The sequence below is a fragment of the Lactuca virosa genome, chromosome 5 (genome assembly GCF_052849685.1).
Source record: "Lactuca virosa cultivar CGN04683 chromosome 5, Lactuca_virosa_CGN04683_v6, whole genome shotgun sequence".
In the NCBI taxonomy this organism is placed as follows: Eukaryota; Viridiplantae; Streptophyta; class Magnoliopsida; order Asterales; family Asteraceae; genus Lactuca; species Lactuca virosa.
In genome coordinates this window covers 221,676,296-221,693,496 of record NC_136430.1, presented here as the reverse complement: position 1 = coordinate 221,693,496, position 17,201 = coordinate 221,676,296, and the positions used below count along the sequence as shown (strand labels likewise).

General features: G+C 36.8%; 1 non-coding gene across 1 annotated transcript; it reads left to right on the top strand.

Annotated features, from left to right (window-relative positions):
* The first annotated feature begins 14,286 nt into the window (after positions 1 to 14,286).
* On the top strand, positions 14,287 to 14,393 carry LOC145117882 (small nucleolar RNA R71). Its single transcript, XR_013712875.1, has one exon. It is a non-coding gene; the product is annotated as a small nucleolar RNA R71 (small nucleolar RNA).
* The last annotated feature ends 2,808 nt before the right edge of the window (positions 14,394 to 17,201 follow it).

The window sequence follows — 17,201 nt, the reverse complement described above, 5'->3', positions numbered from 1 at the left end:
TTTTCCCTTCTGAATTTCGTCTCCAGGTTTTCCTTCTATCAGCCAAAAGTCCCCCCAAGTCGTAATGGACAAGGATATATATAATTTCTGATTTTGCCGACTTCACGTCGTGAGCCAATAAGTCTCACGTCGTGAATGCGAGATTAACGTATTCGACAAGGACTCTTCTTCCTTCCGGTGCATATCTTCTAGAATTCTCCACTCACATTGTGAGTCATGAACTATTCACGTCGTAAGTACGTCATTTGCTGAATTTTCCATTCTTCTTTCCTTCAAGCCTCAAAAGTTCCATGTTTTGTCAATTTCAGTCCATATCTTTGAAAATGCTTATATTTGGCTGCAAAATATAATTTTAGCTTATAAGTACCATTATTCTATGCAAATAACCAAATTATTAGTAAAAATGTAAATAAATATTGCCTAAAAATATGTATAAATATGGAAATATCAAAATACCCCACACTTATGCTTTGCTTGCCCTCAAGCAAAACTAATTATTTTAATGCTTAAACCTTTATCACCAACATTACATAGAACGATCCAACTCAAACTCAGCCATTATGCCAAGACCTCAACGCATGCATTTGTGTCTAAAACTTTTCCTAAGTAATCCCCATCAATTCTAAATACTCACAATCCTCATAAACACTCGCCCACTTCTTTTGAACAACACTCATTTTATGCATCCCTCCGAATCCATCCACATAAATCTTTTTAACCTCAAGGTATTTTTGTAAAGCCACCCAAGCATACATAATCTAGAGAATTACAACTTTAAGATACCACAATGGAGCTCTTGAATTCTTCTTTTTTAGCATTTGATCTTCAATTTGTACTTTGAATTCATCACCTTTTTTTTCGATTTTTGGTATCTTCAACTTTTGATTTTTCTTCAGAATTTTTGATCTTTGATCTTCATACTTTATACTTTGAATGCTCCAAAATTTCTTCAACTTTTTGGTAATTTCTCTCTTTTTTTTACATGTACTCACTTTTTTTTCTTTTCACTCAAAACCTACATGCTTAAGCAGGGGCGCTTAACTTCAACCTTTATTGGTTAAGGTATTAGTTTTCCTGGATACATTTTAAGTACAGGCTGCTAAACATATTGCATCCCTCAAACTAAGCGAGGTTGTGTTTTTTTCCCATGATTTCACTAGAATAAAGGAGGCCACAAATACACTATAACGTATATTGGCTCAACTAAACATTTGAGCTCTCATCGGATCATCCCACACAACACTTAGCAACTTAAGTTTAGATTATTATTATTACTAGAATTTTTATTTAGATTATTATTTCAAATCTATGTCCAAATTTTTTTAAATTTACTCTAAATTTACTAAATTCTAGCAATTAACTTTTTTCAACCTAAACAACTACGTTTTCGACCTCCTACCCAACACTTATTACATACAATGCCCTCATTGTATGCGTAAGCTGAATTAAAAGCAATAAAAGGGAGAAAAAGGAACAGACTCCCCTGGGATAGTGGCGTGATCGAACTCCATAAGTGTGGAAGAAATATGCATCTCGAATATAGACTTCTTCTAAATCGGAACTTGGACATTGAACTTGCGAAATGTGTGAATGAGCCATCAAGCAACTAATCGAGACTTTGATCTTCAATAAAAGTGGATGCAAATCTTCAAAGTGTGTAGAATAATGTGGGAAAGCACACACCACATTGTATGGTAGAGGAAACGAGGCATAATAATCGTCATAAGAACTCCAAATAAAATGGTGGTGAAAACAGAAAACTTACGACGTGAGTAAGATGTTCCACGACGTGAGTTCGTTGAACTGCGTATTCTGAAATACCTCGTGACCCAACTCACGACGTGAGGGATATAGATTCACGACGTGAGAACTGGGCAACTGAAAATTAAGACTGCCCATTCTTCTTAATAATTTTGGCATTCCACCCCAATATCCTAATGGATAAAGACACTTCTAATTTTAGAATTTCTATGACGTTTTGCTAAATTCATCCTCTCTCTCAACTCACCCCACACTTATGTTTAATTGTGGGTCTCGAATCGCGACTCTAGACTCTAGACAACCCTTGGCTAGATACATACGCTCTCAACCTTCCTTTCCGAGACTCCATAGCAAATCTGAAATAAAGCCACCAAAAGACAACTAAAAGTAACATAATAGTTTATAAGTCTTACAAACCATAACAAGTTCAAAATCAAATAAAACCAACCAAACGAAATTAAAAAAAAACTAAATAGGAAATCAATCGTCATCTTCTTCATCCCGTGCTCCACTTGTACCGGCTCCATCTCCCCTCGAATGTTGATAAGAGCTCCACGTTGGGCAAATGGGGTAGTGACCCAAATGTGGTGGTTGCTCAATCTGGAAATGTCGGACCATATTCTCCATTGTACCACCTATCCAATTAGTACTCAAAGACAGTTGATCAAAATAACCAGCCATATCACCTCCAAAATTTGGTCCGCCCATGGGTGCGGGCTGATGTATCGGTCGCCCTCTCTCTCCTCGTCCTCGCACATTCCTCCTCCGAGGCCTTTGCTGTGGTTGTTGCTCAGACTGTGCACCAGGCTGCTCTCCATCATCACCCTCATCATCAATATGAACAAGCTGTTAGATTAGATGTCTAAGTCCATAACTATTATTGGTATGTACTTGACCCGAGAGTAGCATGATCCATTTGGGTTGCATATCATCAGGACAATTTGTTAGGATGGAATTTTGAGAGAAGGTTATTTATGGTTTATTAATATATTATAAGTTATAATATTTAATATGAAATCATATGTTTTAATTAGTACTGATCAATAATTAATTTGGAATTAATTTAGTGATCAAAAGAGACTAATTAAATCTATGGGGACTAATTATGTTAATTAGTTATATTTATATGTGTCGGGCTTATGATCCATGTTGGACCAAGTTTATGTATGGATACATAAAGAGTTGGGCCACATGAACCATGGATCATAAAACCCATGGGTATGGATTTGGGTTATACCCATGACTCTTGAATACCACACATATAAATACATGCATCATGACCTAAAAACGCCACTGGTGGTTACACATGAAGTTCTTGGAGTTCATTGGTGTTTTTGGGTGCATGGAGATTCTCTCTCAAGTTCATCCTTTGTCCATGGTGTGTTGTGATTCCACTTGAGGCTTCCACACTATTGGGGCTAAGCTCTTAAGGCTAGATACATCAAGACTTCAAGCTCCACCATAAGGTATGTTATCCTAACTAGATTCTTGTGTAGTATATGATATTTGTATGCTAGTATAGGCTAATACCTTGGAAACTTCATATTTGCATGTATAATAGAGAAAACATAGATCCAAGGTATTTAGGGTTGTATGTGCATCATAGGATGTTGTATTATACCAAAACCCCAACAGTGGTATCAGAGCCATGGGTTGTTTTCTATTATATTTGATGCAAATGCATTTTTTTTCAAGTTGAAGGAAAAAAAAGAAAAAAAAACATGAAGTTTGTCAAATTTTATGATAATTACTTGATTTTATGAAAAACTAATTATTTGTAAAATTTGAGTCGCTTTACTACAAGAGTTGAAATAGGTCAATTTATTAAAAGATAGAATGATATGATTATTTTATTTGTTTTAAAAGTTTGATCTAAATGTTTTTAAGGAGTTACAAATTTTGTCATAAAATTTTGGAACTCAAAAGTCTTTTTAAAAGTTATGATCTTAAGAGTTTTGAAACTTCCATAAGTTATGGATGTGAAGTGTCTCATTTATTAACTCTTTAGGTTATGAATTCCAAAAGTCTTTAAAGGATAATTGTCAAAGTTTCAAGATTTGTATTCATTTATATGATTATCTAATTTCTTGAAAATTGTTGATGTGAATTATCTTTACTTATGAGTTTAATCTAGATCTTGGAAAAATTATTTGATTATTGTGTTAATTGGAATATTTGATCTTAATGGTTTTTTATGAACTCCATAACTTGTCCTCAAGTTATGGAAAGTGAAGAATTTTTCTTTTTAAAGTGTCATTAAGTCTCATAGGTTATGAAAATAGAAGAGTCTCTATTTTTAATGTCATCATTAAATGATTTAATGTCTTCCATAACTTGTCCTCAAGTTATGGAACTTGAATTTTTTTTCATTAAACCTTAATTAAACTCATAAGTTATGAAAAATCCAAGAGTTTTGAAAGGTTTCAAAACTTGTCCTCAAGTTTTGGAATTTGTAAAGTTACCCCCATGTCTACTTTAATTCCAAACTAGACCTTAGAATTTTAAAAGTTTAAAATTCAACCCTTATACTATTATTATAATTTTAATTATATAGATATGTATAAGATAAAGTCAATCTTACCATTAGTAGGCATCATTCACGAAGCCGGTCTATAAGGGGGGTATAAGGTTTCTGTCTATAAAATGGCAGTTTAATGGGTGTCCACTCTCACCCACCGCTTCCTTGACTGGTGGAGGGTCGTTAGCTGAACGGGTAGGATAAAGACTATAATTCTCCCTTCATTAAAAGTATAATGATAAATACTAAGTAACTAAACACTTATGAATTCTCAATCTTAGTTACTTAGGAAAATGTGAAATGGTGCTAACCCATGAAATTGCACTTTGCACCTTTGTTAAGTCGTTAGTGGAGCGTGTGTGGTTAACCGACACACTAACATGGGACTGACAATGTGTGGCAAAGGGTAACTTAAGTTTATCATAGATTGGTGGAGCGTGTGTGGTTAACCGGCACATCAATTAGGTGATAAAGTTAAGGGTACCAAGTTAATTTGCATGGTTATTCACACCTTGTTTGTGATCCTCGGCATCCCAGTCACAAACTTGAGAGGGCACAATCGAGATTCAAACATGCCATTGAAAGTTCAATGTATCTCAACAGATCTAGGAGTTTCAAATCCAATTAAAACTTAATTATATTTCGTTTTTCATGGTGGAAATTGGTAAATCGTCATTTACCTACCTTCAACTATTTTATAACTTGGATTACGGCATCCCTCTTCCAGTTATAAATAGGTTGTTGGGTCCTAGCCTTAATATTTCATATTGGGTGTTATATTAAGGACTTTAAGTCAACTAAACTTGAATTTCTCCTATTATAGATGTCTAGTTAAGACAACTATGGTGTTCCCAAATCTTTAGGAAAAAGCTTTCCTGATGAAGATGATATCTCACATGGCAATCAAGGTGAAAGATTAATCCCTTTGTTGTGCATTAATGGGACTGGAAATCATGCTTCACTTCCTCCACCTCCTCCAATTTTTCTCCCTATCCCACAAGTTCACATACTTGAAAAATTCAAGGTCACTCAATCCCTATTGGCAAGCCGGGAGAGTCGGGTGTCGAAGTCTCGAGGTAGCTGGCTATTGACTTGGTTCTTCAGTCACACCCTGATGACAGATCAAGACATGACCCTTAATGATCTTAACTATTTGCTTGATGCTGCTAAATCAACAATGATTTGGGGCACTGGTACAACAAAATTTGATTGTAAGATCAACTTCCCAAACTTCCATGGACATTGACAATGGTAACATTAGAAGTCCAGAAAAGCTTTCTCTTCCCAATGGAAAGGGATCGGCCATGGTCAAGTCATTTGACCTAATGGTAAAGAGAAAGGATAAGTCTGAGATAGTCTCATGTACCATTTCCAAAGAGTCCATATGTTTCGTTTTCCAAAAGAAGGGGCATTGGTTGCGAAGCTGCCAGGTTTACCTGAAAGATCTGGTAAAGTCAAAAGTTTGACTCTGCTTCAGGTAAAGTCCATTATCTAACTCTATTAAGTATCTTTTGGAGATTCTTAATACATAATGTAAGATAATTGCATTTTAATGTTTTAGAAAATCAAAGGAAGCTTAAAGAAAGAGTATGCTGATTCTGATCGCGAAAATGGTTCGGTGATCAGAATTTTGAGCAACTGCTTAAGAGTTACGATAGATTGCTTTGGAATAGATATCAACATGGTTTTCATATGGATTGTAAGGATAAGTTTTTCCGTAAAGTTTTAAAATAAAAGAAAATGTTTTAATTTTATTTATTTTAAGTATCCTTACAATGGCATTTGTGAAAAATTGTTGCTTATATGATTCCATTGACATCAATATTGGAAAATGGATTTGATTCTATCATTTGTGGTGCTGTTTAAATTTACCAAATAAGGAAAGATTCTCATCACCCAAGGTTTCAATTGGACAGAAACTTGGAATCATACAAGTTGTATGATGAATGAGAATTTTCGTCTTTGGAAAATTAAGACTAATTCCTTGTTCACATGTATATGTGAGTCAAGAAAAGGACTAAGGGATTGAGTACACACTCTTGTGCACTGGTCAAGTCCACCACAAAAGATCGTAAGACTATTCGTCATGATTTACTAAAGTTTGGTAAATATGGTTATACTTACAAGTTTAAGTATAATTCTGAAACATTGGAAAGGCTTCAATGTGTGGCATAACGAATGAGAAGAATCAAATTAGACAGAAAGATAAAAGTTTCTCAAATCTGAAAAGATGGGAGAGTACTTTAGTATCATGTTGTATGATCATCTTAATGATTAAGATACCATATCACAATTGATCCTCTAAGGACATCTTAGTACATTCTTATGGATAAGAAGAGGAGTCATGAATTGTTGGAATGGTTAAATCAAGAAGATGAGTCATACTTCGTTCCAAAACAAGTATTGGAGTCATACTCCAAGATTGTAATATCTTAAAGTATGTTTATTAACACTAGTCAAATGTAAGAGTAAAATGTTTTCTACTCTAGTACATTTGAAATTGGTAAGTTGTGATGTTTTTGATAAAACAGAGACCAACTTAGGCCAATTGTGTGAAGTGTTAGTCTTGATAAGAATCCACACTATCTCTTGAATATTTGGTTGTCAAGGAATGGTTCTTGACAAGAGAGTCTTATATGTCAAGAGGACAGTGGGAGTCTTAAAGGTCTAGAAAGTCTCAAGAACTAATCAAGGATAAAACCTGTTGTTCTTCACTAGCACACGACTTGAGGTTTATAACCTATCGTGTTGACATTTATGTGCCCATTCTAGTTAAAGTTGGCTTTGCATAAGAGTTCTGAGAGTTCCCAATCAGTTTCATAACAACTTGGAAGCAATGGCAGGCCCTTGTGATGCCAGGTGGCAAGAAGTTATGACTGCACAAGTTCAGTCCATATGAATTTGGAAGTGTCACTAACCTTGTCTTGTGATTATGGTTTTGATAAAATTCACATGGAAAGGAACACATACACCATAAAATCTAAGTGTCATAAGGTTTCTCTCCGATTCATGAAAATGATGGTGAGGAAACACTTTCACTAAGTAGATTTTAAGTAGATAGCAATTATGATATTTGCATTCTCAAAGTCGTTAGTGGAGCGTGTGTGGTTAACCGACACACTAACATGGACTTGTGAGAAATGGAAAATGTCTAAACAATTGAGACTATGATTACGGCATCCCTTTTCATAGTTCTGAAATTTTTTAGACACACATGTGAGCTATCTAAGAAAAGGTGTATGATTTTGATAAAGTCTTGTCAAAGCAATCTCGTATCAGAAATCTGAACTTTAGTAAGAAAGTCAATAAAGTATTGACTTCTAGAAGTCCAGTTGTTTTCTGATACATGTCAAATCTAGTGGGAGCATAAGTGTTATGCTAATAATCATCATGTTAGTGGGAGCATGATAATTATGATAAGTATTGCAAGTTAGCACTGTTAATTATAGAAAACAAAGTTTCAATTCTTGAAATTGCAGGGGTTGGAAAAGTTGTTTTGCTATAATTAAGGGAGAGGATATACTTCATTTCAATTCTAAAAGCTTAGATTGAGATTTTAATCACCTTTAGTCAAGGATATATATATATAAATTTATGTTGGAATGGGTCAACATAAGAAAATTCTATATATTGCGTTCTCAAATTCGATTATGATTACGACATCCCTCCTCATAGTCAAATTTTGAGAACATGGCAAATAAAAATTTTATAGCATGAATCGTGTCCCATATGCTTCGGGTATAGGATCGATTACATGTGCTATAATATTTATCCTTTCTAAAATTTCCAAATGCCTGGGGCATTAAGAAGGGAAAATGTCTAGAATTGCATATGACTAAAATGATTAAACAATTGTCGAGGACAATCTAAGGTTTACCAAAGATTGGTTGCGCAGGGACAGTTGGAAGTATAGTGTTAATTTTTGAAGGACAATATTAACATATTCTGAAAAGAGGCAACTCTTGTTCAGAAGTGATAGTCAAAATGGGAATATGGAAATATTCTCATAGGTGGAAGTTATTCAATCTGTGTAAGATTCGAAAACTTAATGCAAGAAGGATGTTCAAAGCAATGTACATTGAATATGAGACTTCGTTTCCATGAAGTTGATCTCCATTGGAATACTCTGTAATGTCTGGTGACAAGTCTTTGTGACTTTGTGCATAATCATTACAGAGGATCATTGCATATAATTTTAGAATCTAACAGATTATAGTAAATGGCAAGAGTTTGGTATTCTTACATTTACTAAAAAGGATTTGGATTGTGAAATGAGCATCATTGGAGTCGTGTTCAATTGATCTATTTCACAAAAGAAAGAACCATAGGTAAACATAGTGTGCATGCTTGGTGCATGGTATGACTATTGTTTTAATTCAAGTATAAAGTTGATAAAATCGAAACAATGAATAATGAGTAATCAATATGGTGCTTAGATAAAAGGGTTTTTATTTACACTCAAGAGTTTGGGGCCATATAGGATTAGTATTATTCTTGTGTTTCACTTTGCATGTTTTGACTTCCAGAATAACTAGGTCGTTCTTCCTGAATGACTAAGTTATTCAAACCATCCACAGTCGGTCATATGTTGGAAGTAGATATGAATCAAGACTGTTATGAGTTGGCTTGTAGATGTCTAAGATGTTGGACATAACAAGAGTTGCTACAACACTCATGAGTACTCATAAGTTCTGAGTATTGGATTCAACCCACGCTCATTTGAATTACTTCATGGATTTTATCACGAGTGATCATGAGACGATAATATCTTATATTCTTCAAACCTGGAGATATGAGTTGTTGACTATGAGTTGGTTGTACATTGATTGTACGAAAACGCATCAGTAACTTGATCTTATAAAACGTGCCTTTGTGTATGATTCAACAAGTAGTTAGTACAAGCATATGAGTCGAAGTTTATCCATTCCTTTTACTCTTGCAAGGATAAAAGCAATATCTGTGGGCCCCTCGATGATTTAGTGATGACAAATGTAAGTGCTCGGCCGGGCTTGGACTGATTTGATTTGTTCAATTAGTCGCTCGTCATAAATCGGAAATCGGGAAACAACAGATGGACATAGAGAATGATTATAATCCATGTCTCAGTCCATATGATATCTAGAATGGAGGAATATATGATCCCTTATCTAATGGACGTGTCATTTGATTTGTTCAGAGTTCGACAACAACTTTAAGAGCTATGATTGCTAGTCGGGTTATGAAGTCGTACTTGTAATAATAGTTTTAGACTTATCCAAGTGGGAGACTGTTGGATTAGATGTCTAAGTCCATAACTATTATTGGTATGTACTTGACCCGAGAGTAGCATGATCCATTTGGGTTGCATATCATCAGAACAATTTGTTAGGATGGAATTTTGAGAGAAGGTTATTTATGGTTTATTAATATATTATAAGTTATAATATATTAATATGAAATCATATGTTTTAATTAGTATTGATCAAGAATTAATTTGGAATTAATTTAGTGATCAAAAGAGACTAATTAAATCTATGGGGACTAATTATGTTAATTAGTTATATTTATATGTGTTGGGCTTATGATCCATGTTGGACCAAGTTTATGTATGGATACATAAAGAGTTGGGCCACATGAACCATGGATCATAAAACCCATGGGTATGGATTTGGGTTATACCCATGACTCTTGAAATACCACACATATAAATACATGCATCATGACCTAAAAACGCCACTGGTGGTTACACATGAAGTTCTTGGAGTTCACTGGTGTTTTTGGGTGCATGGAGATTCTCTCTCAAGTTCATCCTTTGTCCATGGTGTGTTGTGATTCCACTTGAGGCTTCCACACTATTGGGGATAAGCTCTTGAGGCTAGATACATCAAGACTTCAAGCTCCACCATAAGGTATGTTATCCTAACTAGATTCTTGTGTAGTATATGATATTTGTATGCTAGTATAGGCTAATACCTTGGAAACTTCATATTTGCATGTATAATAGAGAAAACATAGATCCAAGGTATTTAGGGTTGTATGTGCACCATAGGATGTTGTATTATACCAAAAACCCAACACAAGCCCCCAATGGGACCCATAATTCCGAACAACCCTCAATGTCTCCAAGTATCCCATAGTGAAGTCGCTACCCTCCATGTAAGTCAATGAACGGGTAATTCCGGGAACGATTAAGCCATAAGAACAGGCTAATCTAGTAATGAAGTGGCCACCACAGATAGGGCTTCCACGGCAGGGACTTGCAGTAGAATCAGCCAAGAAGCGACCCAGAAAATATGGAATGTTACAAAACACTCCCGGCTGTAAAATGCACCATAAAAAGAACAAATTTTGCTTCGTGACCTTATCACCATGTCACCTATGATTGATGGAGAAAGTGATGAATCGATGTATCAAACGGTGAATGGGGGATCTTATGATGCTCTCGGGTGACACTCCGGAATTGAATATTCCAGATGCAATATTGTTCCAAAACTGAAACCCCGAGGCTCCATTTTCATATTCTCGAGCCGCCTCCCGCAAAAACATAACAAATTCTGGAGTCATAGCTTCCTGGGCCGTGTATAACCCCATTCTCCAGGAAAATTCAGCCAAACTGCATTCACGATATTCACCCCCGAGTCTAAAAACTAAGGCCTGCGGGAACGTAGGGTCTTGGACATTCTCATGGAATGCCACAGTGGCAAAGAATTTCACGCATAGTTCTTTATACACCCTTTCTTGGATACCAAATAAATTAAGTCAGCCCTTGCACATGAACAAAAATCCATCTCCCAAAAATATATTCGTGAGAAATGGAGATAACCGATCAAAGATTATGTCCTCCCTCAGTCTTGCCCAATGAATTGTAGGAGCAAGAGTAATCTCCCTATTGTACAACCACCCTAGCATGTTATTGCAACGTGTCAAAATGTCTTGTGGCATGGTGGTCGGAAAAATGTAAAATGGGTGCAAACTTGCCACCCCTGTCGGAGCTTCTCTTCTGGGAGCCATTGTTGCAAAAATAAACATCAAACAACCACAAACAAAACATCCCAATAGATTACGACTAAGCAGAAAACTGTAATGGTCATGCCCAGGATTCACGTCGTGAATCCCAAGGACTCACGTCGTGAATTCGTTAACGAAGTCAAAATCGGTCAAGGCATTCCTTTAATCGGGCCAACAACTTCAATGGGGTTTATTCCTAGGGTAAATCTAAACACAATAATTCATCATGCAGGAGATAAAACACAAATTTTAAGGCATGTATAAACAATTAACCAAATACTAAACCCTAGCCCTAAACTCTAACATTAAAGTAAAATTAATCACTAGCAATAAAAAATTAATACCTTAAGAGGAAGATTACGTGATCAAAAGTGGAATATTGAGTAATGGCGGCCGCAAGCGGAACAAGGGGGACCAGAGGGAACACGTTCACTTCGTGGGGGATAAAGAAATGAATTAGGTCAATTGGGTTCTGTCTTTAATCTGTGGTCTCGTGTTATTCACCATTCACGTTGTGAGTTTGCAAACACTCACGTCGTGAGTCCATTTTGGGCTTGAAAATTTTGGGCCATTCTATTAATAATAAATGGGCTATAACACATATTGGCTCGACAAACAGATGTCCGTGAGTTTTACTTAACTCACGTCGTGAATACTAGAGGATTCACGTCGTGAATTCTGGTTGACCTTTAAATCATATATTTCATTAATTATATTTCTTAATCTTTTAGCACTTAATTTTTCTAGGGACCCCACACTCAATGTTTAATTATGCATAAAATGATTTAGATGAGATGATCGATTTTCCTAAAAAAACTAAAAAAAATGCACAGCTTAAAAAGAAAAGAAAATCCAAACCAAACTCGGGTTGCCTCCCGAGAAGCGCTTCTTTTTTATGGAGTCGTGAGCCGGACTCCGTGCCTCCCTACGTGGAATCTTCAGATGAGTCCATCACCAGCTGGATTTTCTGCTCCTTCCATCGCCTCTTGTATGCTTGCACACGTCGAATGTATGCCTTTTTCGAATTTTCCTTTTTAGCCTTTGTCTCGTCTATGTCAAGTTTCCTTTTGGTCCCTTTATTCTCCAAGTTCTCTTTATTTTTTAACTCCATAGGAATCTTTTCTTCCTTCACCATTGGACTTGTCTCCTTGGAAGTTACCTCGTCTTTGTCATCATCACTCAATATTTCATCATTTTCCTTACTCACCCAAGAAGTTGGATTCGTGTAGGCAATGACTTCAACTAAAAACGGGACAGATGCTCTTGGTTTGGTGCATTTGACTTGATGAATTGTTTTGATTTCTTCCTCCATGAGCTTCTCCAATTCTTCAAGATCATTATCTTCATCCATATTAAACACCTCACATCTTACATCTTCTCCTTGAAAACCATCTTTTATTCCAAAAGTCTCCTCATCATCACCAACCCTCAATGTAAGCTTGGATTCACGAACATCAACTAAAGCTCTAGCAGTATTAAGTAGAGGGCGACCAAGAATTATTGGGACATTTGCATCCTCCTTCATATCCATAATCACAAAGTCAATTGGGAAAACAAACTTCCCAATTTTAACAAGGATGTCTTCTACAATTCCCCTTGGGTGAGTCACCGAACCATTAGCCATGTGGATGGTCATTTTTGTACCTTTCATTTCCTGAATCTTCAGTTTTTGATAAAATGAAAATGGCATCAAATTTATGCTAGCCCCAGAATCGGCTAAGGCATAAGTCTTCAAGTTGTTACCAAACTCACATGGAAGAGTGAGGCGTCCAGGATCTCCCATCTTCTTAGGTATGTCTCCCAATACCACTCTTGAACTTTTCTCGCTAAGAATTACTTTAGAGTTCTTATTTAATTGGGGACGAGTATCTATAAGATCTTGTAGGAACTTCGCGTAATCTGGAATTTTTGACAGTGAGTCGATAAAAGGGGTATTAATAGGAATACCTTTTATTTGCTGAATAAACTCCAGATGTTCCCTTTCCAGTGGACTGATATGTGCTCGAGATGAAAACGGCAAAGGCGGTCGGTAAGCCGGGACGGAATCTGAATTTTTCTGTTCAAACCGAGCTCACGACGTGAGCATAGCGGGCTCACGACGTGAGTCTGGTGTTTCAGCAACATCTTCGTTTTCGAGCTTTGTCTTCTTTGGCTTAGGTCCGGATGGCTTTGGTTCTACTTCTAGGGCTTCTAAAAACTCAGAGATTGCCTCTTCTTCAGTATCAATTGCCATCACATGGGATTGAGTCTTCTTTTCAGGAATTTGAGGAAATAGCTTCTCATTCACCAAAGTTGTAAGTTGGCCAAGTTGAGCTTCAAGGTTATTGATAGAGGCTTGCTGATTTCATAGTGATTTTTGCTGGTCAATCATCATGGCTTGATGATTTTTCATCAAAGTCTGCTGTTCTTTCATCATTGTTCTTTGATCCTTCAATGCTGCTTCAGTATCATCATGTCTCTTCTCTGAAGCTTCCATGAAACGAACCAACATGGTCTCCAAATCAGCTTTCATCTCAACTGGTGGTTGCTCTTTTTGGTAAAAACCCCGGCCAGTCTGCCTGTATTTCTCCTCCTTCTGTTTCTTGTACTCATCATAAGGCAGCCACTCCTTCTTTGGCTTCCTCCAATCGTCATCATACTTGTCCCCACTTGAGTAGCAAACTTGAGCCTTCTTGTTCCCATAATCATCCAAATGGCAATCCTTAGTCAAGTGTGGTCCACTACATTTCTCACATCCAACTCTTATTGCATGAATTGATTGGTCCATTTGGGTCAGTTTCCGGTCTATAGTATTGAGCATCGCCATTATAGCAGCCATCTCTTCAGAATGTGTACCCCCACTGCCTTTTGCCCCATCTTGTCTTGGGTTGTGGTACTCACGAGAGTGTCTTGCGAATTCTTCAACTAACTCCTTGAACTCCCTTGGAATTTTCTTTGTCAATGGCCCTTGAGAATCAAGGAGTTGTCTTGTCATAACGTTGACCCCATCATAGAATATAGACATCTCTTGTAGAATATTTAGATCATGTTGAGGACAATTCCTTAGCAACCCTTTGTAGCGCTCCCAAGCTTCGTATAGTGACTCCCCCGGTTGTTGCTCAAAGTTGGCTATTGCCTTCTTGAGTTTAGCTATCTTGGAAGGTGGGAAAAATTGATCTAGAAATTGCTCACACATTTGAGCACACGTAGTGATTGTACCAGGAGGAAGTGCTTTTAACCAGTCTTTTGCAGCTCATTTGAAAGTGATTGGTAGCATCCTTAACAAGGCAGTATCTCTGTTGACATTTGGGACATTGAAATAATCTGTAATGTCATTAACTTCATTTAGATGCTTAAAAGCATCCTCATGATCTTTTCCATAAAATGGTATATCCTTAAGTGCTGTAAGGATGTGTCCCTTCAGCTCGAAGGTGGCAGTGGCAGGAATTGCGGGTTGTACCAACCCCAGACCAACATCATCTCTGATACGCTTCTTGTAAGCTCCCATGGACATCTCGTCAATATTTGCCATTTCGTTGCTTAGCTCGTCTTCAGGTTCGCTCGTATATAGTCCTAATTCGTTCTCGGACATGTATTCCGACTCATTTGGGAAAGGTATTTGATCTAAACTTGCAGCCTTGCTCTTGTCCTTTGTAGATGAACTCGATTCTCCCGTTTTCTTCCTCGAATGCTTTGAGAGCACTGACTTGAGTTCTTGTAAGGGCGTCTTCTTTGGTGTTTGATCTTCTTTCATGTTCTTATCTTTATTTTTGGGAAGGGCAGACTCTGGATCTTCAAGTGGTGGCACCAAAGGTGTGTTGGAACCTCTGGTCATGAACTCCTACAAAATGAACAAAATAAAAACGTAAAACTGAACAAAAAATAAATAAAAATTGCCTACTGACTGTCCACCACGACGTGGTAAAGGCTACCACCTCGTGTTGTCACAGAAAAACAATCAGAAAAGAAAAACGAAGAAAAACGAAAAACTACTGGGTTCACGTCGTGAGCTTAAGGCTCACGTCGTGAATCTAGTACTAAAACAAAAACCTAAGCTGAAAAAGTAACTTTTTGCAGGTTTTACCCCACAAAAAGGATCGATCAATCTAAAGCAAATAAATAAACAATCAATTAAGTCGTTCCCCGGCAACGGCGCCAAAAACTTGATGTGTGCAAATGGTTACACCTAATTTTAAATTTATAACCTAACTACCTTAACTAACTACTTGCACCTAGGCAGTGTACCTAGTCTGACTATAGTATAGCTTTGGGTAAGTTGGGTGTCGATCACAGGGAACGGTGTTGACTAATTAATTTATCTACTACTAAATTAACCTAATTATTAACAAAGGAAGGGGTTTTATCTAATTTTGCAAGTTTAGATGAAATTAGTTCTTTAACACAAATTCAATCAATAAACAAACACTTCTGTTAGTTCGAATTCACTTTCACTTAATGGATTATAAATTAGCTATGACAATTACTGTTGGTTACCAATTAAGACAATATTAGCAATTTAGTTCTAAATCTACTAACATTAATCAATTCATGTAAATCTATGTATGGTCACACAATAGTTAACACATAATCAATTATTAAATGAAATTGGAGCTATGTAAGATTGATTTGATAAAACACAATTACAGTCATAATTTGAGTTCTCTAGCACAACCCAACTTAATAATTAATTCCTTAACTAAGATTGGTTTAATCCTAGCTCCAATAATTTAATATTCACTAAATTACCAGGTATTCTAATTCATGCAATTTGATGGTCATCAACTACACAGAATAAGACATCAAAGCAATCAACTACACGACGAGTTGGGCTAACCAACTCGTCGAGTAGGCCCTTCAACTTGCACATAATCCTCAAGTCCTACATCCAGGAATCGGGGTGTTACACTTGACGAGTTTATGATGAACTCGGCGGGTCGAGTCAACTCGTATTGTTGACTTTAACTTTGACTTTAATCTTTGACCAAGTTTGACTTAAGGGGATTCTGGGCATTTTTTGCTGAACTTAAGGTAATCTTTTATGTTTAGTGGTTGAGTAGAGTCGATATTCGGAGCCGGGATCCGTTCAGCTACCTTTCTGTATTCAAGGTGAGTTTCCTTACCGGGTTTAGCGGTTTGAAGGCACCAAGGCCGACCCATGTTTATATTATGTTGTTAGTATGCTAGTTGTCTCCGTGACTCTTGCATGTGCTGTGTTTATATGTTTTTCCCATTTAAGGCCCGATGCCCGATGGGGCCTGATGGATATCTGTATGCTATGTATCTCTGTGATTATTGCATGTGCATGTGTTTATTTTGATATATGTTATTGTTTGTTGGGCGGGTTCCGTTTTACCGAGCTCAGCTCAATGTCGGGATGGGCCCGATGCCGGGTTGGGCCCGATGCTTGACGGGGTCCGAAGTCGGGCGGGGCCTAATGACGGGCGGGGCCCACTATATGTTTATTGTATGTTTGGTATGTGGTGTTTTGGGGGAGCTCACTAAGCTTTGTGCTTATGATTTTTAGTTTATGTTTCAGGTACTTCCGGTTGTAAAGGGAAGAGCTCGGGGTGACTGCATTGCAAACACACGCTATTGAGATTCCGCTATGATGTTTTACTCTGATTTATGATAACTTGATACATTGGTTTTATTCATGTGTTTGGATGTTATGGGAAAATACTATTTTATTTATTGTTAAATGGAAATTTTTGGGACCATATTTTTGGATGTTTCAGAAATCCTGGACCGACATAACATCTTGCAGCCCTTCATCTTCAAAGTCCTTGTTACTTCCTTCATGTATCCCTTTAACAAATTGAGATGGCTTTGCTTTACCCTGTTAATAAAACAATAATTGTGTTAACAATAGTAGACACTGAAGATTTGATAAAGATAGTAAAGCTTACCCTTTTTTTTTACTGTTACACCTTGCTTGTCCATCCATTTCCTGGGTGTG